The sequence below is a fragment of the Lolium perenne genome, chromosome 6 (assembly GCF_019359855.2).
Source record: "Lolium perenne isolate Kyuss_39 chromosome 6, Kyuss_2.0, whole genome shotgun sequence".
Classification (NCBI taxonomy): Eukaryota; Viridiplantae; Streptophyta; class Magnoliopsida; order Poales; family Poaceae; genus Lolium; species Lolium perenne.
This window is the reverse complement of record NC_067249.2, coordinates 216,276,428-216,304,105: the sequence shown is the minus strand read 5'-3', so window position 1 is coordinate 216,304,105 and position 27,678 is coordinate 216,276,428. Positions and strand designations below refer to the sequence as shown.

The 27,678-nt window shown below is 40.3% G+C and overlaps 1 long non-coding RNA gene across 5 annotated transcripts; it reads right to left on the bottom strand.

The window, feature by feature from the left end:
* Nucleotides 1-21,784: 21,784 nt before the first annotated feature.
* On the bottom strand, nt 21,785-24,132 carry LOC127306104 (uncharacterized). 5 transcript variants are annotated; one of them, XR_007854436.2, is made up of 3 exons: nt 23,710-24,129; nt 22,157-23,104; nt 21,785-22,075 (listed from the first exon to the last, which is right to left on the bottom strand). It is a non-coding gene; the product is annotated as an uncharacterized lncRNA (long non-coding RNA). The 5 variants fall into 5 exon arrangements; XR_007854437.2 differs by having other exon boundaries at nt 22,157-22,480; nt 22,931-24,126; XR_007854435.2 differs by having other exon boundaries at nt 22,157-22,480; nt 22,979-24,124.
* Between the last annotated feature and the right edge of the window lie 3,546 nt (nt 24,133-27,678).

Below are 27,678 nucleotides of genomic sequence, written 5' to 3'. Positions count from 1 at the left end.
GAAATTGATCCGTAGTACTGGGCAAAACCCTAGTTTAGCTTATTTAATAATAGATTCGTAGGTCGATTTTTTTACGTTATTATTATTATTACTAGGCAGCACATGTGTTTGCCCGTCCAGTGAAACTCTTTCATTTCATTTTTCTTTTCTGCAAGGTCGGGAGTCGGAGGAAGAGGGATCACACGGGAGGAGACGAAGGGAGAGCAGTCACGGGGCCCCACTTATTTATGGTGTCTATCCTTTTTCTGGTGATGTTGACTGTTGTGCAGGGTTGTCAGTGCGCAGGGGGGTGCGAGCGAGCGAGAAAGGCCGAGAATGAGAGAGATGTTTTTTTTTAGAGGGACAACCGAACGATCCTGAAGGACCCAGATTTCCAATACGCATCAGAGCGGAGTTTACAGCAGGACACAAAATAAACAGGAAATTACGTCTAAATCCCTAAGATTTACATGGTAGACCCCATGCTGAAAGCAAGAAATGCGATCGGGTCCTTAATAGGCACCGTCCGGATTGATCCTCGTCGGAGCCGGGGACGAACCACTTGGCGCGACCAAATCGCCATGGCTACAGAGCCTGCACACCATGGCCTACGAGCTGAGCTAGAAACGGCCTGCCAAAACCGGCAGCCAACGGAGGTGGATAATTGGAGAGAGAGAGAGAGAGAGAGAGTGTTGATGCCTCTCTCTTGACAAAGAAGATGGCCGGGAGTTTGCCTACCTAGCGTACGTGACTTGTGCTCACTGAAGTGTGGGACCTCACGCATGGGAACCACACGTAAGTGACAGTCTTGTTGCTCTAATAACTCGGGTGATCATTATACTGTATTAGTACATAGTTTCCTATGGATCCTTCTTAGTCACTCCAAAATGAAGCTCTTTGGGAGGGTTTTTGAAATTTCCATGTTTGAAACCAAAAATAAGAAGACTATGTGCCTTGATTTTTCATTTTTTAAAATTTTGCCCATTTGAATCTTGGTTAAATCCTAGGTTTGACCATGATTTAAACAAGTTTAAAACATGAATATGAAAAATTAAGCATCTATCCTTCTTAGTCACTCCAATATGTAGCTCTTGGGAGGGTTTTTGAAATTTCCATGCTTGAAACCAAAAACCACTTCTCTTCATGCATGCTTGACTTCTTCATAAGACAGAGTTTAGGGTTAGGGGGTAGATACATGATTTTCCTGGTTTGAATATGTGTAGACCTTGTTTATCAAATTAATTGAATGCTTACTATATAACATATAAGAAGACCTTGTTTTTTTTGAACTTTTATACCCATTTGAATCTTGGTCAAATCCTTGGTTCCACCAAGATTTGAATAAGTTAAAAACATTAATATGAAAAAGTAAGCTTGTATGCTTCTTAGTCACTTCAAAATGAAGCTCTTGGGAGGGTTTTTGAATTTCCATGTTCGAAACTAAAAACCACATATCTTCATGCTTGACTTCATGAAACATAGTTTAGGGTTAGGGGTAGATACATGCATGATTTTTCTTCTTTGAATATGTCTAGACCTTGTTTATCAACTTAATTGAATGCCTACTATATAACATAAGAAGACCTTGTTTTTTTATTTTATTTTTAAATTTTTATACGGATTTGAATCTTGGTCAAATCCTAGGTTTCACCAAGATTTGAATAAGTTTAAAACATGAATATGAAAAAGTAAGCATGCATGTATGCTTCTTAATTAATCTCCTCGAAATGAAGCTCTTGGGAGGGTTTTTGAAATTTCCATGTTTGAAACCAAAAACCACATATCTTCATGCATGCGCTTGACTTCATGAGACAGAGTTTAGTGTTAGGGGGTAGATACATGATTTCTCTCGTTTGAATATGTCTAGACCTTGTTTATCAACTTAATTGAATGCTTACTATATGACATAAGAAGACTATGTGCCTTGATTTTTCACTTTTTTAAAATTTTGCCCATTTGAATCTTGGCCAAATCCTAGGTTTGACCATGATTTAAACAAGTTTAAAACATGAATATGAAAAATTAAGTATGTATCCTTCGTAGTCACTCCAAAATGAAGCTCTTGAGAGGGGTTTTGAAATTTCCATGTTTGAAACCAAAAAACCGCGTACTTCTCTTCATGCTTGACTTCATATATAAGACAGAGTTTGGGGATAGGGGTAGCTTGATACATGAATTTTCTTGTTTGAATATGTCTAGACCTTGTTTATCAACTTAATTGAATGCTTACTAGATGACATAAGATGACTATGTGCATTGGTTTTTCATTTTTTTGAATTTTTATGCCCATTTGAATCTTGGTCAAATCCTAGGTTTGACCATGATTTAATCAAGTTTAAAACATGAATATGAAAAATTAAGCATCTATCCTTCTTAGTCACTCCAATATGTAGCTCTTGGGAGGGTTTTTGAAATTTCCATGCTTGAAAACCAAAAACCACTTTTCTTCATGCATGCTTGACTTCATAAGACATAGTTTAGGGTTAGGGGGTAGATACATGATTTTCCTACTAGTTTGAATATGTCTAGACCTTGTTTATCAATTTGATTGAATGCTTACTATATGACATGAGCAGACCTTGGTTTAAATTTTTTTATACCCATTTGAATCTTCATCAAATCGTAGCTAGGTTTGTTGACCAAGATTTGAACAAGTTTAAAACATGAATATGAAAAAGTAAGCATGTATGCGTCTTAACTAGTCACTCCAAAATGAAGCTCTTGGGAGGGTTTTTGAAATTTCCATGATTGAAACCAAAAACCACTTCTCTTCATGCTTGAATTCATAAGTCAGGGTTTAGGGATATATAGGGGGTAGATACATGATTTTTCTGGTTTGAATATGTCTAGAGCTTGTTTTTCAACTTGAATGCTTACTATATGACATACGAAGACTATTTGCTAACGGATGGAGTAAGCACTCTAGCTATGAAAAGTACCAAACGATGCATACCAAAATGATTTTTTAGAGGAATACTAGTTCGGATTATATAATTTTATATTAGCAGGCCAAAATCGAACCCCGTAGTTGGATTTTCAGAAATTGATCCGTAGTACTGGGCAAAACCCTAGTTTAGCTTATTTAATAATAGATTCGTAGGTCGATTTTTTTACGTTATTATTATTATTACTAGGCAGCACATGTGTTTGCCCGTCCAGTGAAACTCTTTCATTTCATTTTTCTTTTCCGCAAGGTCGGGAGTCGGAGGAAGAGGGATCACACGGGAGGAGACGAAGGGAGAGCAGTCACGGGGCCCCACTTATTTATGGTGTCTATCCTTTTTCTGGTGATGTTGACTGTTGTGCAGGTGGTTGTCGGTGCCAGGGGGTGCGAGCGAGCGAGAAAGGCCGAGAATGAGAGAGATGTTTTTTTTAGAGGGACAACCGAACGATCCTGGAGGACCCAGATTTCCAATACGCATCAGAGCGGAGTTTACAGCAGGACACAAAATAAACAGGAAATTACATCTAAATCCCTAAGATTTACATGGTAGACCCCATGCTGAAAGCAAGAAATGCGATCGGGTCCTTAATAGGCACCGTCCGGATTGATCCTCGTCGGAGCCGGGGACGAACCACTTGGCGCGACCAAATCGCCATGGCTACAGAGCCTGCACACCATGGCCTACGAGCTGAGCTAGAAACGACCTGCCAAAATCGGCAGCCAACGGAGGTGGATAATTGGAGAGAGAGAGAGAGAGAGAGTGTTGATGCCTCTCTCTTGACAAAGAAGATGGCCGGGAGTTTGCCTACCTAGCGTACGTGACTTGTGCTCACTGAAGTGTGGGACCTCACGCATGGGAACCACACGTAAGTGACAGACTTGTTGCTCTAATAACTCGGGTGATCATTATACTGTATTAGTACATAGTTTCCTATGGATCCTTCTTAGTCACTCCAAAATGAAGCTCTTTGGGAGGGTTTTTGAAATTTCCATGTTTGAAACCAAAAATAACAAGACTATGTGCCTTGATTTTTCATTTTTTAAAATTTTGCCCATTTGAATCCTGGTTAAATCCTAGGTTTGACCATGATTTAAACAAGTTTAAAACATGAATATGAAAAATTAAGCATCTATCCTTCTTAGTCACTCCAATATGTAGCTCTTGGGAGGGTTTTTGAAATTTCCATGCTTGAAACCAAAAACCACTTCTCTTCATGCATGCTTGACTTCTTCATAAGACAGAGTTTAGGGTTAGGGGGTAGATACATGATTTTCCTGGTTTGAATATGTGTAGACCTTGTTTATCAAATTAATTGAATGCTTACTATATAACATATAAGAAGACCTTTTTTTTAAACTTTTATACCCATTTGACTCTTGGTCAAATCCTTGGTTCCACCAAGATTTGAATAAGTTAAAAACATGAATATGAAAAAGTAAGCATGTATGCTTCTTAGTCACTTCAAAATGAAGCTCTTGGGAGGGTTTTTGAATTTCCATGTTCGAAACTAAAAACCACATATCTTCATGCTTGACTTCATGAAACATAGTTTAGGGTTAGGGGTAGATACATGCATGATTTTTCTTCTTTGAATATGTCTAGACCTTGTTTATCAACTTAATTGAATGCCTACTATATAACATAAGAAGACCTTGTTTTTTTATTTTATTTTTAAATTTTTATACGGATTTGAATCTTGGTCAAATCCTAGGTTTCACCAAGATTTGAATAAGTTTAAAACATGAATATGAAAAAGTAAGCATGCATGTATGCTTCTTAATTAATCTCCTCGAAATGAAGCTCTTGGGAGGGTTTATGAAATTTCCATGTTTGAAACCAAAAACCACATATCTTCATGCATGCGCTTGACTTCATGAGACAGAGTTTAGTGTTAGGGGGTAGATACATGATTTCTCTCGTTTGAATATGTCTAGACCTTGTTTATCAACTTAATTGAATGCTTACTATATGACATAAGAAGACTATGTGCCTTGATTTTTCATTTTTTAAAATTTTTGACCATTTGAATCTTGGCCAAATCCTAGGTTTGACCATGATTTAAACAAGTTTAAAACATGAATATGAAAAATTAAGTATGTATCCTTCGTAGTCACTCCAAAATGAAGCTCTTGAGAGGGGTTTTGAAATTTCCATGTTTGAAACCAAAAAACCGCGTACTTCTCTTCATGCTTGACTTCATATATAAGACAGAGTTTGGGGATAGGCCGGGGTAGCTTGATACATGAATTTTCTTGTTTGAATATGTCTAGACCTTGTTTATCAACTTAATTGAATGCTTACTAGATGACATAAGATGACTATGTGCATTGGTTTTTCATTTTTTTGAATTTTTATGCCCATTTGAATCTTGGTCAAATCCTAGGTTTGACCATGATTTAATCAAGTTTAAAACATGAATATGAAAAATTAAGCATCTATCCTTCTTAGTCACTCCAATATGTAGCTCTTGGGAGGGTTTTTGAAATTTCCATGCTTGAAAACCAAAAACCACTTTTCTTCATGCATGCTTGACTTCATAAGACATAGTTTAGGGTTAGGGGGTAGATACATGATTTTCCTACTAGTTTGAATACACTACAAGAAAAGTTGCCATGGCCGACGAAGTTGAAGTCGCGCCGTGGTTGCTGGTGTACCATGGCCGACGATTTTGGGTCCCTCCGTGGTGCGTGTCAAAACTTTTTTTTTCTCGTTTTTGAGGCCACCTAGCCCGACGAAAGCGGCCAAAACGTCGCGTATGGTGGCCCGGGACGTGGTGCATCTCGAAATCTCGGGTTCGCCGGCCGAGTCAACGCAAATCCGCACCGCCGAGGGATGTAGGGCCCAGATGGCAGCCTCTCTGGCATTGTTTTTTTTCTCGATCGCGCCATCTCGTTCAACGTTCTCCGATCGAGCCGTTTACGATGCAGGATCATGGGTCCCGCATGTCATCCTCTATGAACCAAAATTCTTTCTATTCTTGGATTTTTTTGACCCCCGATTTCTCGGCTACTTCCTTTTTCTTTTGATCCCTTGCCGCCTTGGAAACGTTGAGACCGCTGCTGCTAAATGGGACCCGCATGTCATCCTCTATGTGCAATCAACTTTCTTTTCTTGGAGTTTTTTTTGGCACCTCATATTTGGTCACTTGCCTTTTTTTTCGATCCCCTGCCGCCTCTCAAACGATGATACCGCTGCTGCTAAATGGGACCCGCATGTCATCCTCTATGTACTATAAAACTTTCTTTTCTTGGATTTTTTTGGCACCTCATATTTGGTCACTTGCCTTTTTTTTCGATCCCCTGCCGCCTCTCAAACGGTGATACCGCTGCTGCTAAATGGGACCCGCATGTCATCCTCCATGTACTATAAAACTTTCTTTTCTTGGAGTTTTTTTTGGCACCTCATATTTGGGCACTTGCCTTTTTCTTTCGATCCCCTGCCGCCTCTCAAACGGTGATACCGCTGCTGCTAAATGGGACCCGCATGTCATCCTCTATGGACTATAAAACTTTCTTTTCTTGAATTATTTTTGGCTCCTGATATTTGGTCACTTGCCTTTTTTCTTTCGATCCCCTGCCGCCTCTCAAACGGTGAGACCGCCGCAGCTAAATGGGACCCGCATGTCATCCTCTATGAGCAATCAACTTTCTTTTCTTGGAGTTTTTTTTGGCACCTCATATTTGGGCACTTGCCTTTTTCTTTCGATCTCATGCCACGTTTGAAACGTTGAGGAACCTGCTGGCTCATGGGACCCGCATGTCATCCTCTATGTGCTATAAAAGTTTCTTTTCTTGAATTATTTTTGGCTCCTCATATTTTTTCACTTGCCTTTTTCTTTCGATCTCATGCCACGTTTGAAACGTTGAGGAACCTGCTGGCTCATGGGACCCGCATGTCATCCTCTATGTGCTATAAAAGTTTCCTTTGTTGGATTTTTTTTCACCCTCTGATTTTTGGCTTGCCTTTTTATTTTGATCACCTGCCCCCTTTGAAACGTTGAGTAAGCTGTTGGCTCAAGGGACCCGCATGTCATCCTCTATGTCCATCAACTTTCTTTTCTTGGATTTTTTTTCACCCCCTAATTACTAGCTACTTTCTTTTTCTTTTGATCTCAAGCCGCATTACAAACATTGAGACCGCTGCTGCAAAATGGGACCCAGATGTCATCCTCTATGTACAATAAATCTTGGATTATTTTTGGCTCCTGATATTTGGTCACTTGCCTTTTTCTTTCGATCTCATGCCACCTTTGAAACGTTGAGTAAGCTGCTGGCTCATGGGTCCCGCATGTCATCCTCTACGAACAATAAAAGTTTCCTTTCTTGGAGTTATTTTTGACCCCTAATTTCTGGCTATTTGCCTTTTTCTTTTGATCCCCTGCCCCCTTTGAAACGATGAGGACGCTGTTGGCAGGTCGGTCCCACATGTCATCCTCTATGAACAATAAAAGTTTCCTTTGGTGGATTTATTTTTGACCCCTAATAAATTTCTGGTTATTTCCTTTTTTTCTTTTGATCCCCTGCCGCCTTGGAATTGTTGAGAATGCTGCTGCCTCATTTTCTTTTGGTCCTGTGCCGCCTTGGAAACGTTGAGACCGCTGCTACAAAATGGGACCCGCATGTCATCCTCTATGTACAATAAAGTTTCTTTTCTTGGATTATTTTTGGCTCCTGATATTATGTCACTTGGCTTTTTCTTTCAATCTCATGCCGACTTTGAAACGTTGAGGATGCTGCTGCCTCATGGGTCCCGCATGTCATCCTCTCAGAACGATAAATGTTTTCTTTTCTTGTATTTTTTACCAACTGATTTTTGGCTTTTTTTTATTTTCGGTCCCCTGCCGCCTTTGAAACGTTGACGACGCTGCTGGCTCATGGGTCCCCGATGTCAGCCTCCCCGTACAAGAAACATGTGATATTTTATTTTGCAGACAATAAACGTTGTATTTCGCTCTGAGCTATTGCAAACGGATAAATTAAATCTTTATATCTACATAAACAAACTTATATGTTGAATCTCCTTGTTTTTTGTTTTTGCGAAGCATAGGACTTTCCTGTTTTTTTTTTGAGAAAAATCCGACCTTTCCTGTGTTGGAGTGGGCTGAAATTGTACGAGTCAAAAGGCCCAGCAGGATAGTTCGAAGGCCCAGATGTCGAGATACAGCCCAATTGAAATCTTTCTTTTCTTGGATTTTTTTCACACCCTGATTTCTGGCTACTTCATTTTTCTTGCGGTCCTGTGCCGCCTTGGAAGCGTTGAGACCGCTGCTACAAAATGGGACCCGCATGTCATCCTCTATGTACAATAAAGTTTCTTTTCTTGGATTATTTTTGGCTCCTGATATTATGTCACTTGCCTTTTTCTTTCAATCTCATGCCGACTTTGAAACGTTGAGGAAGCTGCTGGCTCATGGGTCCCGCATGTCATCCTCTATGAACAATAAAAGTTTCCTTTGTTGGATTTATTTTTTTCCCCTAATTTCTGGCTATTTGCCTTTTTCTTTTGATCCCATGCCCCCTTTGAAACGATGACGACGCAGCTGGCAAGTCGGTCCCACATGTCATCCTCTATGAACAATAAAAGTTTCCTTTGATGGATTTATTTTTGACCCTAATTAATTTCTGGCTATTTCCTTTTTTCTTTTGATCCCCTGCCGCCTTGAAATAGTTGAGGATGCTGCTGCCTCATGGGTCCCGCATGTCATCCTCTCAGAAAGGTAAATGTTTCTTTTCTTGAATTTTTTTACCAACTGATTTTTGGCTTATTTTTTCTTTTGATCTCCTGCCACCTTTAAAACGTTGACGACGCTGGTGGCTCATGGGTCCCCAATGTCAGCCTCCCCATACTGCAAATCCTCTTTCTGCAAAGGTTGTATTTCTAGATAGATAAGGTGGATTCGAATCTGCCATGGTTCAGGCAGCTCAGGTAAGCCTTCTTGCACTGATTAATGGAAGTAGTGTATAGCAAGGTCAAGACATGTGGCTCGGTGTAATGAATCTATTTGAATCATGTTGTGGGTTCAATCTGATAGTTCTCTAACAGGTCAGCCAAAATAGAAATTAAGTTTTTTTCTAAAACGGAAATGCAAATTAAGATGAACACAAACATTAGTTATCATAATAGCTGATCATACATAAATACTTGCTAAGAGCAAAAGCTTGCTAGAGTTTTACCACCCATACAATTAATTAGTAGTTCAGATAAGATAACCTTATATAAGTATAACTACAAATGCATTTGCTAAGGGCTCATGGGGCAACAGAACTAGACAACCGCGAACTTTATGACCAGCATGTCACAGTGGCATCGAAAGATCTTGACATTCAACTTTGATCCAATGCGAAGTTTGGCACCGTCAATGAACTTTTTCCACCTGGAAGTAACAGCCAAGCGGCCATCTGTGGACCGACGAGTACCGTCCCTCCACGGTGAGACCTTCACTCTCCATGACGAGGGATATCTTGCCCCTTCGGCCAGCATTGAGATCCTTGGAGATACTTTTAGGCAATTTCTGATTCAAAGCAAGAGATACCACCAAAAATTAGTCAATGGCACCAATGCACTGAACCATGTGAGACTTTGAGCAGAGAAGACATCAAGATAAGAGCAGTTATGCTGTCATATACTCACGAACATAGCCTTCAGATGCGTCCTGGTCACCACACGGGTGGCCACAGCAATGAGCTGAGACCTCGGTGATCTGGCTGGGGTAGGTGCAGGAGCCTGGGCTGGTACACGAGCTGGTGCTGATGCAGGAGACTGCTGGGCAGGTGCAGTAAATGGTGCCTCTAGAGGAACCGGTGCTGATGCAGGAGACTGTTGGGCGGGTGTGCAGAACGGTGCAGCTAGAGGAACCAAGTGCTGATGCAGAGCCTGCCGGGCAGGTGTAGTATATGGGGCCTCTACAGGAACCAATGCTGATGTAGGGGACTGCTTTGGGTAGATGCGAAACGGAGCTGGTACAGGAACCGGTGCTGATGCAGGAGAGTGGGAAGCCGGTGCCGGTGCTGGTGTGGTTGCCCTTTGTGACATCCGCTCATGTTCCATCAGGGGATCTGCAGCTTTGATCATGTTAAACCCAGCAAGCTAGAACAGAGGGAATGGTTTAGAACAACTGCTCAGAACAGTTATCAAAAGATATGAGTAGAAAAAAGTTACATATTATATATTTGGAAGTGTCTCCAACTCTGTAAGCAGTTACGTATATCTGCCCGTTTGAGTTTCGATCCTCGGCTGTCGCCCTTCTTCAGACCGTAGTCAAAAGCAAACTTTCTCCAATCATGTCCATACAAATATGTGATGGCCTACGTCTTGTAGACATACACCTCATAGACCGTGTAGGTGTTCATCAATTTGCCATTGCCATGCATAGTGAAAGACCCTTCATGCGGACACATCTGGTTAATCATTGGACGAAGTTCACAAGGTATAGTCTGCATTTGAAAATTGATACAAATGTAAGAAGCAGGAAGACTAAAAACAAGACTTTACTATATGCCAATTCATGCTAAACCACTGAGAATACATACCTGTAACTCTGTGAAGGAGCTACTAGAAAGGTAGATAGAGCCATAGGAGGTGTTATATGCGGGGTATGTACATGGGCCCGCCATATTCCCGCAAGCTCGGCATCGGGATGGTGAAGGAAACATGGGAGGTACTACTGGTGTGTAGCGCTGAATGTAAGTGGAAGAATTAGGTTGTGTAAAGTGCATAGTTCAGAGCAATGCAAATGTTGACAAGCGAGTGCATAACACTATGTTACAACCTGAAAAATTAGTGTATGATGAATATAAGCATGCTAATTTGGTGTTTCCGAATTCCAAAAAGCATTAGACAGAGCCGGTGATAATATCAGACATAAATCATGGCATGTATATGTGGCTTAAGAAAATATACCCGAACCCTTGGATGGTTACGGCCCGGCTGGTCCTTGGACTTGAGCTTATATAAGCATCCAGAAGGTGGGGCCGACAAGAACTTGGTGGCAGCCTCTGCAGATGCCTCATCGCAGCAGCTTGCAATCCTTTTGACCAATGAAGGGTTAGCAGTTTCGATCTGCATATGAAAATTGAAGAGCAACAGACATCAGCAGTGATATATAAAATGAATCTATGAGACACTGATGCATATAGTGCTGGATGTAAGTGTAAGAATAGGTGTGTGTGTTTCTGAACTATTGGTAAGCATTAGACAAAGCCGGCAATAAACAGACAAAAATCAAATCATGTATGAGGATTAAGAAAATATACCTGCTTACTGAAAAGGGTACCACCCACTGGCCCGTGGCCTTGTGCTTGAGGAGGTTTTCGAAAGATGGTGGCGGCACCATCGTCTTCACAGAGCCTCATCAGGATCATTTTTTATCCATTTGAGTAGAGGCACAGAAGTTTCATCCTGCATATGAATAGCAACAGAACTCATCATTGATATTTAATAAATCTATGAGATAGACTGATGCAAATAGTGCGGGTGTAAGTGGAAGAATAGGGTTGTGCATAGAGAACGATCGACAACAATGCAAATGATTACAAAACAAGCCAATGGAAATCAACGGTTTATATCTTGGATGAGACAGTGAAAAGTGAAAAATTAGTGTATGATGATTGTAAGCGAACGCAGTGTTTCTGAACTTTTGGTAAGCATTATACAAAGCCAACAGTAATTAAACAGATAATAATGAAATCATGTATGTGGATTAAGAAAATATACCAGATTCATTAAAAGGTCACCACCCACCGGCCCATGGCCTCGTGCTTGTAGAGGTTTTCGGAAGATGGTGCCGGCACCATCGTCCTCACAAAGAGCCTCATTAGCCTCATTTTGCATCCACTTGAGTAAAGGCGCAGCTGATTTCAGCCTGCATAAGAATGGGAACAGATCTCAGCAAAGTGATATTGAATGACTCTCGAGACAGATGATGCATATAGTGCTGGATGTAAGTGGAAGGGTATGGCCGTGTATGGACAACAGTTCACAACAATGCAAGGGTGTGTTCGGTTCTGAAACAGCGTGGAATGGAATGGAATGGTTCCATTTCAGAGGAATGGAATGGTTAAATCTTTGTTCGGTTGGCATAAATGGAGAGCAGAAGAGATCGAGGTTAAACTAACCATTTGTCTCAAAATTGTAATTAACAATTGCAAATGACATTTTAATCTCAAAGTCGTAATTAATAGCGCCTAATGGTGCTCTTTTAATCTAAAAATCGTAATTAACATAATTTTTTGTTGGGTTAGGGGAACTGGAGTAGATGAACATTACTGTATGATGATTGTAAGCAAACGAATTTGGTGTTTCTAAACTTTTGGCTTCGAGATCTTATGGGTTTCAACTCTAGCCTACCCCAACTTGTTTGGGACTGAAAGGCTTGGTTGTTGTTGTTGTTGTTGTAAACTTTTGGCAAGCATAGAAAAAACCGACAATAAACAGAGAAAAATCAAGGCATGTTTTGTGGATTAAGAAAATATACCATATTCATTAAAAGATCACCACCCAGCTGGCGCGTGGCCTTGTGCTTGTAGAGGCATTTAGAAGATGGGGGCGGCATCAACATACTGGCAGCTTTGATCAGCCGCAGCTTTGATCTTCCTTTTGAGTAAAGGCCCTAAAGTTTCAGTCTGCATATGAATAGCAAAACAAAAGGCAGACCTCAGCAGTGATATTGAATTACTGTATGAGATAGACTGATGCATATAGTGGATGCTCTTAGCCTTTTGCAGCGTGAACACTAGCTATGGACAGACAAAAAACTAGTTAACTCAGCTTTTCTAGATATGAATGTACTACCACCATCCAAAAGCTTAAGCCTTATTTATTTTTGAGAAATCAAAACAAGCAAAGTTTGACCAAAATTTTAGAACATTCTATCAACAAATATAATACTGTGTAGATATATACCGTAGGAAAATATATTTTATTATCTATTTAATGATATTAATTTTGTATTTTGCATGTTACTGATTTTTGGTAAAAGCTTAGTCAAACATGGTATAGTTTGACTTTCTAAAAATAATATAAGCCCAAAGCTTTGGGATGGAGGCAGTAGTATCTAGAGCTAAAACACATCTAGATACATCCGTATCTACAGATAGTTGAGTCAATTAATTTGGATCTGAGGGAGTATCAGATTCAGACTACATCATGGTAAGTTGGTTAAAAAAATTACCCTTGGGCGGTCCCTGCCCAGCTCGGCAGTGGCATTTCGCTTCTTGTGCTGCAGATCGGGCCATGCTCCTGCAGCAGGTGGGACACTATTCTCGTTCCCCATAGCCTCAGCACGGAACCTGGAGGTACCAACCTGATACAGAGAATATAGAGCTTGGTGTCACAGAGGCTTTACGCACAAACACCTGAAGACATGTGCTACTTTAAGCATATTCCAGAACAGGAACAGATTGAGGATGCAGAGAGACACTTAAAAGGTAAAGAGTGGATAAGCAAACGGAGTACGTGCTTCACGGGGCTGGGGACGCAGCTCAGGCTCAGCCAACTGCCCACATGCGTGGTGGCCTTACGCTCCATTGCCCCCACCGCCGAGGTCTTACCTTTCCTGTACAAGCTGACAAAAGATACAGTGAGGATCAGCAGAAACTACAAAGGTTGCAAATGTCGACAAATAAAGGAAGAACACCCCAATCCAAGCAAAGGTAGCCCCGCCCCCCACCCCCATCAATCACTCCCAGCTCGAGGGTGACCAGAAAGACACCCCTTCGCCCAGAATAGGAAAGAGATGCGCAAGATATCGAGGAGAGGAAAAAAGAACCGATCTCGAGAAAGGAAAGAACATTACTAGTCCTACCTAATCCGCTTGGTCTAGATGCAGCTTGCCCCTCCAAGCTGGATGCCTGGACGGTGGAGGCGAAAGGAGGGGATCGAGCTAGCGGCTTGCATCCGTCGGCAATCGGCACTCGATCGGGAGAGAAGGGGTGCTACATAAAGGGGAGGGGTAACATATTTTATTACACAGTGAACTTACTGATGTGACTATAGTCATTACATGTCTCACTGAAACTAGGGCCCATAGCGTGGCACCCCAAATTCACTTGAAGCTGCCCGGCGGGACGCATTGGCACGTCAAGAAACCCCCGAATTGTAGCGGGGAAATGGAACATTTCACAAAAATTCGAAATTCAAGCACACCGCCACGCGCCAAGCACGCGGCTGTTCCTTCCTCTTCCTCGGTTCCTCCTCCCCTATCCGAAAAAACCCCAAATCCCAAGCTCAAACCAAAAAAAAATCCCCTGGCCGCCATGCATGTCCTCGTTAACCCGCTGGAGATCGTTCCCGGACGATGCGGACCCCCCGCCCTGAGATCCAGAATTCCGTCCACCTCGAGGCACCGCGTGCTTGTCTCGCAGCAGCGGCTTGAGGGCGCTCGAAGAGGAAGTTCCGCCGGAAAGTGCTCATGGCAACCGTGCAAGCTCACCGGCGTGCTGCATCCCGAGAGGAACTGGTCAAAGCTTTGCTATTCGCCACACACAAAAAATTGCGGGCCAAGATCTGGTCAAAGCTTCGTCGATGGCTTGCCGCGAGAGGCTTGGAGTCCAGAGTCAATAAACTAGCTGCTCGAGGACTGGGCGGTATACACGGATTCATATTAACTGACTCAAGTTTGTTAGTCTAGTTAACAAATGCATCTAGATACATCCATATCTAGACAGAATTGAGTCAATTAATATGAATCAGAGGGGAGTACCTGAAAGTGTTTCATGCTACCAACTAATGCGCCGGCAGGGAATCATTGTAGAAGTAATTGTGCTACTACTCATACGATGAACTGATTGTGTGGGTGTCAAATTTTGCAACGCGATCATCCACCGAATGCTTAATCTAGCGCCAAAGGCGTACAAATCATAACATACTACAGCACCCGTAACATAAGAGTACGAATCATAAAGTAGCTCAACATTTTGCATCGGGCTGGGTGGTCCCGAGACTACCGGGACGCCCCGATGATCTCCGGGTGTGCATCCTCTTCAACGCAAAGCTGTGTACTCGGTCCACGGCCTCCTTCGTAGGCTGGATAATCTCAGGTGCATGACCTTCGTCTATGAGAGGCTCGTCATCGGTACCATCCACAGTGCATCGTGGCTGGGTGGTCTTGAGACTACCCGGACGCCCACGATGATCTCCGGCGTGCATCCACGTCAACGCAAAGCTGTGTACTCGGTCCACGGCCTCCTTCGTAGGCTGGATAATCTCGTGTGCAGGACCTTCGTCTATGAAAGGCTCGTCATTAGTACCATCCACAGGTGCATCAAACTGAGATTCATCTTCAAATCTCCCATCAAACCGAGAGACCTCTTCAACTCTATGCTTCGCAATTAGTACATCAACCGATTAGACAAACATCTAAGGGATGCAACTTTGAACAAATGCCGTTTTACATATTTACCTTCTCATCCGGCACAAAGACATGTCCCAGAGCTGAAACCCGTTTCTGAAGCAAGCGCTTTTTCTCTCCTTCCCGTCCATCCATCTCGCAACAAGTTAAATTTGAGTACAGAACCTTGCACGGCAATGCAAACTATTGATTGAAACAAATGCGGCAGCATCAATATAAATAATTAACTACATATGCCAAAGACACATACAAAGTGTGAGCAAGATCCGCTTCTCCCCGCTAAAGGATCATTATATGGTTCACCATGCTAAACCCGCCTAACATATGTGCGGTCCATCCCAAAAATGTGTAAATGATCTCGCCACTACAGGGTGAGGCCTCTTCTCACCATTCATACATGTGCAGCGGGCAATACACGTCCAGGTTGTGACCTTCATGAGCTCTAATAAACCCCATAAAGGGTTGAACACCATTTATATATGAAGGGGGACATAAGTGTCCATGCAAAGTATCCAAGTTCTGTCCATCTGTTTAATTATGAGATACAGTGGTTGGTGATTAATTTAAGGCGAAGTAGGAAATGTATATCCATCGAGTACAAAACTATACTACATGATTATGCATTTCAGCAATCATGTCGAGTACAAAACAAAAAATGCCCATCGACATTTTAGCAAACAGATCGTGTACAAAACTCTGCCATGGCATTTCAGCAAATTAACGGATCGAGTGCGGAATCGACTCTATATGCCCACACAAATGAACAAATTGATCGATGACAAATCGAGCGGAAAACTATAAAGTGCCAATTAGTTCGAGCATCTCGACGAATTTTTTTAGCAGCATCAAGAAAATATAAATCGTTAGGCCGTCTTGCCCGATACATGATTGAGCTAGAGATAGCAGCCCTACCGTGGATCAACTTGACCGCCGGTGCGTCTCGAGAAGAACGACGGGGAGGGGAAGCTTCTTCTTCGCACGGACGGGACGGGGAGGAAGCTCTTCGCACGGACGGGGATAAGTTGTGTAGGGGTGGGTGGGGGTCATGCGGCCGGGCCGCCGGGTGATAATTAAGGTCGGTAGGTGGCGTTTAATGGAGTTGCGTGTGTAATTTGCCGTGCACAAGGTTGAGGAATAGGCGGTTCCCTTTGCCGCGCGCACAATTCAAACTATCCCGCCCATGTAGTTTAAATTCGCCATATTTTCGTTAAATCGACATAAAGTCATGTGAGTGGGGGAAAATTAGCAAAGTTGCTTGAAAAATAGTAAAACTCTGGAATTATCCTTTAAATATGCTCTACTTCGTGTGGAAATCGGGGTGTGGAAGCATGTTGAGCTGTTTTATTTGTACTTTCTTCATTAAAACTCCCATTTTATGCACTTTGGATGGAAAGAAATCATTTGTACATAAATTTTGACAACGCCATTTGCAAACACTAATTGTTTTACATGCCAAGATGCACCCATCCACCAAATATATATGGGGCAGAAGTTTATCACAATCTAGCAGATATGCACAATTAGTGAGGGACCCCTTTTGATTTTGTGCAATTTCCACTAATTAGGTAGAGAGAAGGGGTTAATTAATTAGGCCATGTTAGGGGTTATGTGTTTTAGATTAGGTTGTGTGGATTCAAATACAACTTCTTTATTTGTGTGCTATGATTAATCAAAACTAGATTGATCGATCGCACACACATTATTAGAGGCGCATGCCTTTGCGCACAAAGTGCATGTGTGTGTTGTTGGCCACCAATTAACGAGAGAGAGAGAGACAGAGAGAGAGAGAGGTAGAGAGAGATCTACATACGAGAGAGCGATTGAAATCACCAAATTAAACACATATATATATGCATGGCACATTTAATTTAATTAGAGGACCGCGAGCTAAGGCACCCACGGCTGCTTGATGCACAATTAAGTGTCATTGGCCTATGTATAGGGTTTAATTAGGGTTTAGGGTTTAGGGTTAGGAGGTTAGGGTTTAGGGTCTAGGGTCTAGGGTTTAATGTTTATGGTGTTTAGGGGTTTAGGGATTAGGGATTAGGGTTTACTGAATTAGGGTTTAAGGTTTATGGATCATCGATCGAGTGCGCACACACACATTATTAGAGGCACGCGCGCCTTTGCGCATAAAGTGCATGTGTATATGTGTGTGTGTTTTTGGCCAACAACGATATATAGATGATCGAGAGAGAGAGAGATTGAAATCCCCAAGAATATGTTCGATCAAATATATATTAAAATATATGCACGAATGCATGCATGGTAGGCCATGCATGCACACTAATTATATATATATATTATGAGGAAACTTAATCAAATGTGTTTTCATTCGAGAGAACTTGTCAAAATTCAAGTTAATTAATTTATCATCGATAATTATATAATTAATTAATGAATCTCAGGGAGATGTTATACAACATATGATCGATATAGGCCATGTCGTATATATTAATTGGTGTTAATCTACCGTTTAATTTGCTAGCTAGCTGCTATATATAGATCGAGCATGTTTTTATTAGATCGGGTTATAGCTAGCTAGTATAGTTTAGGGTTATGTGTTTTAATGAACTAGGGTTTGATTAGCTAGGGGTTAGTTATATATATGGTTTAGGATTAATGCATGGCACATTTAATTTAACTAGAGGACCGCGAGCTAGGCACCCCTGGCCTGCTTGATGCACAATTAAGTGTCGTTGGCCTATATATAGGGTTTAATTAGGGTTTAGGGTTAGCTAGGGTTTAGGGTTTAGGGTTTAGTGTTTAGGGTGTTTAGCTAGGGTCTAGGGTTTAGTGTAGGGTGTTTAGGGTCTAGGGTTTAGGGTTTAATTAGTGTTTAGGGTGTTTAGGGTTTAGGGTTTAGTGTTTACGGTGTTTAGGGTCTAGGGTTTAGGGTTTAGTGTTTAGGGTGTTTAGGGTCTAGGGTTTAGTGTTTAGGGTGTTTAGGGTTTAGGGGAGTTTTAGGGTTGTTTAAGGTTTAGGGATCATCGATCGAGTGCGCACACTAATTATATATATATATTATGAGGAAACTTAATCAAATGTGTTTTCATTCGAGAGAACTTGTCAAAATTCAAGTTAATTAATTTATCATCGATAATTATATAATTAATTAATGAATCTTAGGGAGATGTTATACAACATATGATCGATATAGGCCATGTCGTATATATTAATTGGTGTTAATCTACCGTTTAATTTGCTAGCTAGCTGCTATATATAGATCGAGCATGTTTTTATTAGATCGGGTTATATATAGCTAGCTAGTACAGTTTAGGGTTATGTGTTTTAATTAAGTAGGGTTGATTAGCTAGGGTTAGTTATTACATATATATGGTTTAGGGTTAATGCATGGCACATTTAATTTAATTGGAGGACCGCGAGGCACCCCCTGGCCTGCTCGATGCACAATTAAGTGTCGTTGGCCTATACATAGGGTTTAATTAGGGTTTAGGGTAAGCTAGGGTTTAGGGTTAGGGTTAGGGTTAGGTTAGGGTTTAGGGTCTAGGGTGGTTTAGGGTCTAGGGTTTAGGGTTTAGGGTTAGCTAGGGTTTAGGGTTAGGGTTAGGGTTAGGGTTTAGGGTCTAGGGTTTAGGGTTTAGTGTTTAGGGTGTTTAGGGTTTAGGGATTAGGGATTATTAGGGATTAGGGATTTAAGGTTTTAGGGGTTGTTAAGTTTAAGGTTTAGGGATCATCGATCGAGTGCGCACACACATTATTAGAGGCACCCGCGCCTTTACGCATAAAGTGCATGCGTATATATGTGTGTTTTTTGGGCCACCAACGATATATAGATGATCGAGAGAGAGAGAGAGATCGAGACTGAAATCCCCAAGAATATATATGTTCAAATATACATTAAAATATATGCACGAATGCATTGTAGGCCATGCATGCACACTAATTATATATATATTATGAGGCAACTTAATCAAATGTGTTTTCATTCGAGAGAACTTGTCAAAATTCAAGTTAATTAATTTATCACGATAGTTATATAATTAATTAATGAATCTCAGGGATATGTTATACAACATGATCGATATAGGCCATGTATATTTTAATTGGTGTTAATCTACGGTTTGCTAGCTAGCTGCTACATATAGAGCATGTTTTTATTAGATCGGGTTATAGCTAGCTAGTATAGTTTAGGGTTATGTGTTTTAATTAAGTAGGGTTGATTAGCTAGCTAGGGTTAGTTACATATATATGGTTTAGGGTTAATGCATGGCACATTTAATTTAATTAGAGGACCGCGAGGCACCCCCGGCCTCGCTTCGATGCACGTACAATTAAGTGTCGTTGGCCTATACACATAGGGTTTAATTAGGGTTTTAGGGGTAAGCTAGGGTTTAGGGTTAATTAGGGTTAGGGTTTAGGGTCTAGGGTTTAGGGTCTAGGGTTTAGGGTTTAGGGTTAGCTAGGGTTTAGGGTTAGGGTTAGGGTTAGGGTTTAGGGTTTAGGGTTTAGTGTTTAGGGTGTTTAGGGTTTAGGGATTAGCTAGGGATTATTAGGGATTAGGGATTTAAGGTTTTAGGGGTTGTTTAAGGTTTAGGGATCATCGATCGAATGCGCACACACATTATTAGAGGCACCATGTAGCGCGCCTTTACGCATAAAGTGCATGCGTATATATGTGTGTTTTTTGGGCCACCAACGATATATAGATGATCGAGAGAGAGAGATCGAGATTGAAATCCCCAAGAATATATATGTTCAAATATACATTAAAATATATGCACGAATGCATTGTAGGCCATGCATGCACACTAATTATATATATATATATTATGAGGCAACTTAATCAAATGTGTTTTCATTCGAGAGAACTTGTCAAAATTCAAGTTAATTAATTTATCACGATAATTATATAATTAATTAATGAATGTCACGGATATGTTATACAACATGATCGATATAGGCCATGTATATTTTAATTGGTGTTAATCTACGGTTTGCTAGCTAGCTAGCTGCTATATATAGAGCATGTTTTTATTAGATCGGGTTATATCTAGTATAGTTTAGGGTTATGTGTTTTAATTAAGTAGGGTTGATTAGCTAGGGTTAGTTACATATATATGGTTTAGGGTTAATGCATGGCGCATTTAATTAATTTAATTAATTAAGTGTCGTTGGCCTATACATAGGGTTTAATTAGGGTTTAGGGTTAGCTAGGGCAGATGGTTAGGGTTAGGGTTAGGATTAGGGTTTAGGGTCTAGGGTCTAGGTTTTAGTGTTTAGGGCGTTTAGGGTTTAGGGATTAGGGATTAGGGATTTAGGGTTTTAGGGTTGTTTAAGGTTTAGGAATCATCGATCGAGTGCGCACACACATTATTAGATCGAGGCACCCGCGCCTTTACGCATAAAGTGCATGCGTATATATGTGTGTTTTTTGGGCCACCAACGATATATAGATGATCGAGAGAGAGATTGAAATCCCCAAGAATATGTTCAAATATACATTAAAATATATGCACGAATGCATTGTAGGCCATGCATGCACACTAATTATATATATATATATATATATTATGAGGCAACTTAATCAAATGTGTTTTCATTCGAGAGAACTTGTCAAAATTCAAGTTAATTAATTTATCACGATAATTATATAATTAATTAATGAATCTCAGGGATATGTTATACAACATGATCGATATATAGGCCATGTATATTTTAATTGGTGTTAATCTACGGTTTGCTAGCTAGCTGCTACATATAGAGCATGTTTTTATTAGATCTCGGGTTATAGCTAGCTAGTATAGTTTAGGGTTATGTGTTTTAATTAAGTAGGAGGGTTGATTAGCTAGCTAGGGTTAGTTACATATATATGGTTTAGGGTTAATGCATGGCACATTTAATTTAATTAGAGGACCGCGAGGCACCCCCTGGCCTGCTCGATGCACGTACAATTTAGTGTCGTTGGCCTATACATAGGGTTTAATTAGGGTTTTAGGGGTAAGCTAGGGTTTAGGGTTAATTAGGGTTAGGGTTTAGGGTCTAGGGTTTAGGGTCTAGGGTTTAGGGTTTAGGGTTAGCTAGGGTTTAGGTTTAGGGTGAGGGTTAGGGTTAGGGTTTAGGGTTTAGGGTTTAGTGTTTAGGGTGTTTAGGGTTTAGGGATTAGCTAGGGATTATTAGGGATTAGGGATTTCACTACAACACAAAAGACATGTGGAGACGTTAAATTTTGGCAGTAAAGACGCTTTATTTCGTCCCTAGATGGTTGTAGAGTCGTCTCTCGAAAGCGTCTTAGGAACGTCTTCTTATGCACCGTCTCAAAATCCATAGAGACGTATTGAAAGCGTCTGTAGGTAAATGGAGACGTTCTATAAAGCATCTCTATGCCCCTTTGAGACGCAGTTACAGCTGACCATAAAGCTGCCTTTCCGTGACGTCTCTACGAGATGTTAAGACGTTAAGGCGTGTTAATGGGAGAAATTCATTTTAATTTTTTAAATGTTCAAATTGTCGACTCATGTGAGAAATAAGTACAATATACATGTGCAATGCATTTCAGTAAATAAATATATTAACCAAGGAAAATCGTACTTTACAACTTAAGTGTACATACATATAAACGAGGGGCAAGAATAAAAACAACTTCCGTACACATGTACTTCTAACTTTCTAAGTAGCTAGAATCTATCTATACATATGAACGAGGGGGAAGAATAAAAGAACGCCAGTACTCATGTACTTCTAAGTAGCTGGAATCTATCTAAAGTTTTGCATGTACTTCAACACCGACAGGTCTTCACTGCAACATCCCTTGTGGTCTTTTATAGTGCGCTTCATTAAAATTCTGCAAGAAACTTGAAATATCAGTGATAACTCTTCAAAAAAAGATTATTAATTTAGTTACTTATTAACTGAAGGTGGATACCTAACCATTTGCAGTACTGTTAGTGATTGTTCAACATTTGCCAAAATATGCACCTTCTTATCATCAGGGGTAACTAGAAATGATCATAACCCTACATAGAACAATTTAACTAAGGTTAGAGAATACAAAAAAATAAAGACAAAATATGGAAAACAATAGTGGGTAATATTTTGCAAGAACTTGCAGCGTGCTATTACAAAATATGTTATCAACTGTTGAAAACAGAAGGCTCCAAACTTGCAGCATGCTAATCCTTATGATGCATCTTAAGAACCTTCACTTCTGGGTAGTACAATTTGAACCGTTGATGCATTTAGTTGAAGCCTATGAGGAAAAAAGGGTTAGTGACATTGATTGGAGACAATAAGGTAAAAATGATGAAGGGCACCGAAGAACCTGAGCTATATAATATATCCATAAGGTTTACACAGTGGTCTCTTTGTATCAAGCAATGCAGCAACATGAATTTCTTATTAAGTGATGCAGGATGCAGTAACACTGATTTATTACTAGCGTTAAGAAACAAGTACATACAACCTGATGAAGAAACATTATTATGATGCATCTTCAGAACTATATCAATTTCTCTACTGGGTAGTACAATTTGAAGCTTTAATTAATTTTATTTGGAAGTCTATCAAGAAACAAGGCTAGTGGCATTGATTAGAGACAACGTAAGGGAAAAAAAGGATGAAAGGTACGGAAGAACGTGAGCTATATAATATATCCACAAGCATACTAATTGGTTTCGATTACATAAGCGATGTAACTTACATCTCAATAAGACATGAAGAACTGAAGCAAGGTCAAGGCTAAATTAACCTGAAAATGCTAGATAAAGATATGGCCATCACTATGCTGCTTGAATAGACTGTAGATGTAGTCAATTGGTTGAATAGACTGTAGATGTAGTCAATTGGTTGAATAGACTGTAGTTGTAGTCAATTTCTGCATGGTGCACTTAATTGGAAGGTTACACAAGCTTCATATAGGCATTCCTTAAAATATAGAACTAGTTCGACGTTAGTAAAATACCAGTAAATCCACTTAGTCTAAGTAAATCACTTTCGGTGAGTACTTTCTATGGACTACAAATGAATGACAAGTACTCAAAAATCTCATTGGTGGAAGTTCAACAATATATTTGCATACCAAAATGGAAAATTTTAATATAAGTCTGGGGCCACCTAATCCAACATTGAATTAGTTCAAGATATCAACAAGTTCCGTTTGTTCATGCTTATATCATGAAATTGACAAGTTCCAAGGATTAATTAGCTGACACATTTATCCACGATTACCTGCAGACTGTACGCTCCAATCTAGCACTAGGTTGAGTGATGATAATATCACGTTTTTTTTGCCTGTTTGTGTTCAGACCATATGAATAAAACTATTAGCTAGATTGATTGAACGAAAAAGGAAGAAATACTCATTTCCTGGCATCTTACAAGGGTTATTCGAGTGACTGCAGAGACATACCAATTAGATAGATGCAGGCTCGGTTTAGAAAAGACACAAGCTGAGATTAGATTAGTAGTACATGAACATACCTTTGTGGCTGTGGAGCCACGACTCCATGGAGTTGGTTGGCTGCAACTCTGCAACGCGCCATGGGCAGGTGCGGGACAGTGGGGGAACTAGGACAATGCCGCAGCAGCATGGGAGAGGGCACCGCCACACGAGTACGGGCTGGATCGAGTCTTTTTGTAGCACGGCACCAGCGTTCAAGAGTGGAGGAAGATCTTGTACCGGCGAGGGGAGTAGAGGCGCCGCCAGTCGCTGCGCCGATTTCGCCGGAGAGACACCGCCAGGGGATCTAGTGGCGGCGCTAGGTTTCCACTTTTTATTTTAGCGGTAGGTTTCCACAGTAAGAGACGGGAGAGAGAGATTGTAGAGGTAGCCTAGAGTTTTTTTGTAAGGAGTGGGAATGGTGAATCTTGTCACGCCGAGACGACCTGTAAAACGTCTTCGAAATCGTCTCAAGTCGGGATCTAGATTGTCATGTAAAGGCGAACACAAAAGCGTCTAAAATAGAACGTCTCTACGTGTCTTTTTTCTTGCAGTGTTTAAGGTTTTAGGGGTTGTTTAAGGTTTAGGGATCATCGATCGAGTGCGCACACACATTATTAGAGGCACCCGCGCGCGCCTTTACGCATAAAGTGCATGCGTATATATGTGTGTTTTTTGGGCCACCAACGATATATAGATGATCGAGAGAGAGATCGAGATTGAAATCCCCAAGAATATATATGTTCAAATATACATTAAAATATATGCACGAATGCATTGTAGGCCATGCATGCACACTGATTATATATATATTATGAGGCAACTTAATCAAATGTGTTTTCATTCGAGAGAACTTGTCAAAATTCAAGTTAATTAATTTATCACGATAATTATATAATTAATTAATGAATCTCAGGGATATGTTATACAACATGATCAATATAGGCCATGTATATTTTAATTGGCGTCAATCTACGGTTTGCTAGCTAGCTGCTATATATAGAGCTAGCATGTTTTTATTAGATCGGGTTATATCTAGTATAGTTTAGGGTTATGTGTTTTAATTAAGTAGGGTTGATTAGCTAGGGTTATTTACATATATATGGTTTAGGGTTAATGCATGGCGCATTTAATTAATTTAATTAGAGGACCGCGAGGCACCCCTGGGCTGCTCGATGCACAATTAAGTGTCGTTGGCCTATACATAGGGTTTAATTAGGGTTTAGGGTTAGCTAGGGCAGATGGTTAGGGTTAGGGTTAGGGTTTAGGGTCTAGGGTCTAGGGTTTAGTGTTTAGGGTGTTTAGGGTTTAGGGATTAGGGATTAGGGATTAGGGATTTAGGGTTTTAGGGTTGTTTAAGGTTTAGGGATCATCGATCGAGTGCGCACACACATTATTAGATCGAGGCACCCGCGCCTTTACGCATAAAGTGCATGCGTATATATGTGTGTTTTTTGGGCCACCAACGATATATAGATGATCGAGAGAGAGATTGAAATTCCCAAGAATATGTTCAAATATACATTAAAATATATGCACGAATGCATTGTAGGCTATGCATGCACACTAATTATATATATATTATGAGGCAACTTAATCAAATGTGTTTTCATTCGAGAGAGCTTGTCAAAATTCAAGTTAATTAATTTATCACGATAATTATATAATTAATTAATGAATCTCAGGGATATGTTATACAACATGATCGATATAGGCCACGTATATTTTAATTGGTGTTAATCTACGGTTTGCTAGCTAGCTGCTATATATAGAGCATGTTTTTATTAGATCGGGTTATAGCTAGCTAGTATAGTTTAGGGTTATGTGTTTTAATTAAGTAGGGTTGATTAGCTAGGGTTAGTTACATATATATGGTTTAGGGTTAATGCATGGCACATTTAATTTAATTAGAGGACCGCGAGGCACCCCCTGGCCTGCTCGATGCACGTACAATTTAGTGTCGTTGGCCTATACATAGGGTTTAATTAGGGTTTTAGGGGTAAGCTAGGGTTTAGGGTTAATTAGGGTTAGGGTTTAGGGTCTAGGGTTTAGGGTCTAGGGTTTAGGGTTTAGGGTTAGCTAGGGTTTAGGTTTAGGGTGAGGGTTAGGGTTAGGGTTTAGGGTTTAGGGTTTAGTGTTTAGGGTGTTTAGGGTTTAGGGATTAGCTAGGGATTATTAGGGATTAGGGATTTAAGGTTTTAGGGGTTGTTTAAGGTTTAGGGATCATCGATCGAGTGCGCACACACATTATTAGAGGCACCCGCGCGCGCCTTTACGCATAAAGTGCATGCGTATATATGTGTGTTTTTTGGGCCACCAACGATATATAGATGATCGAGAGAGAGATCGAGATTGAAATCCCCAAGAATATATATGTTCAAATATACATTAAAATATATGCACGAATGCATTGTAGGCCATGCATGCACACTGATTATATATATATTATGAGGCAACTTAATCAAATGTGTTTTCATTCGAGAGAACTTGTCAAAATTCAAGTTAATTAATTTATCACGATAATTATATAATTAATTAATGAATCTCAAGGATATGTTATACAACATGATCAATATAGGCCATGTATATTTTAATTGGCGTCAATCTACGGTTTGCTAGCTAGCTGCTATATATAGAGCTAGCATGTTTTTATTAGATCGGGTTATATCTAGTATAGTTTAGGGTTATGTGTTTTAATTAAGTAGGGTTGATTAGCTAGGGTTATTTACATATATATGGTTTAGGGTTAATGCATGGCGCATTTAATTAATTTAATTAGAGGACCGCGAGGCACCCCCTGGCCTGCTCGATGCACAATTAAGTGTCGTTGGCCTATACATAGGGTTTAATTAGGGTTTAGGGTTAGCTAGGGCAGATGGTTAGGGTTAGGGTTAGGGTTTAGGGTCTAGGGTCTAGGGTTTAGTGTTTAGGGTGTTTAGGGTTTAGGGATTAGGGATTAGGGATTAGGGATTTAGGGTTTTAGGGTTGTTTAAGGTTTAGGGATCATCGATCGAGTGCGCACACACATTATTAGATCGAGGCACCCGCGCCTTTACGCATAAAGTGCATGCGTATATATGTGTGTTTTTTGGGCCACCAACGATATATAGATGATCGAGAGAGAGATTGAAATTCCCAAGAATATGTTCAAATATACATTAAAATATATGCACGAATGCATTGTAGGCTATGCATGCACACTAATTATATATATATTATGAGGCAACTTAATCAAATGTGTTTTCATTCGAGAGAGCTTGTCAAAATTCAAGTTAATTAATTTATCACGATAATTATATAATTAATTAATGAATCTCAGGGATATGTTATACAACATGATCGATATAGGCCACGTATATTTTAATTGGTGTTAATCTACGGTTTGCTAGCTAGCTGCTATATATAGACCATGTTTTTATTAGATCGGGTTATAGCTAGCTAGTATAGTTTAGGGTTATGTGTTTTAATTAAGTAGGGTTGATTAGCTAGGGTTAGTTACATATATATGGTTTAGGGTTAATGCATGGCACATTTAATTTAATTAGAGGACCGCGAGGCACCCCTGGCCTGCTCGATGCACAATTAAAGTGTCGTTGGCCTATACATAGGGTTTAATTAGGGTTTAGGGTTAGCTAGGGTTTAGGGTTAGGGTTAGGGTTTGGGTTTAGGGTCTAGGGTTTAGGGTTTAGTGTTTAGGGTGTTTAGGTTTAGGGATTAGGGATTAGAGATTTAAGGTTTTAGGGTTGTTTAAGGTTTAGGGATCGTCGATCGAGTGCGCACACACATTATTAGAGGCACCCGCGCCTTTACGCATAAATTGCATGCATATATATGTGTGTTTTTTGGCCACCAACGATATATAGATGATCGAGAGAGAGAGATTGAAATCCCCAAGAATATGTTCAAATATACATTAAAATATATGCACGAATGCATGGTAGGCCATGCATGCACACTAATTATATATATATTATTAGGCAACTTAATCAAATGTGTTTTCATTCGAGAGA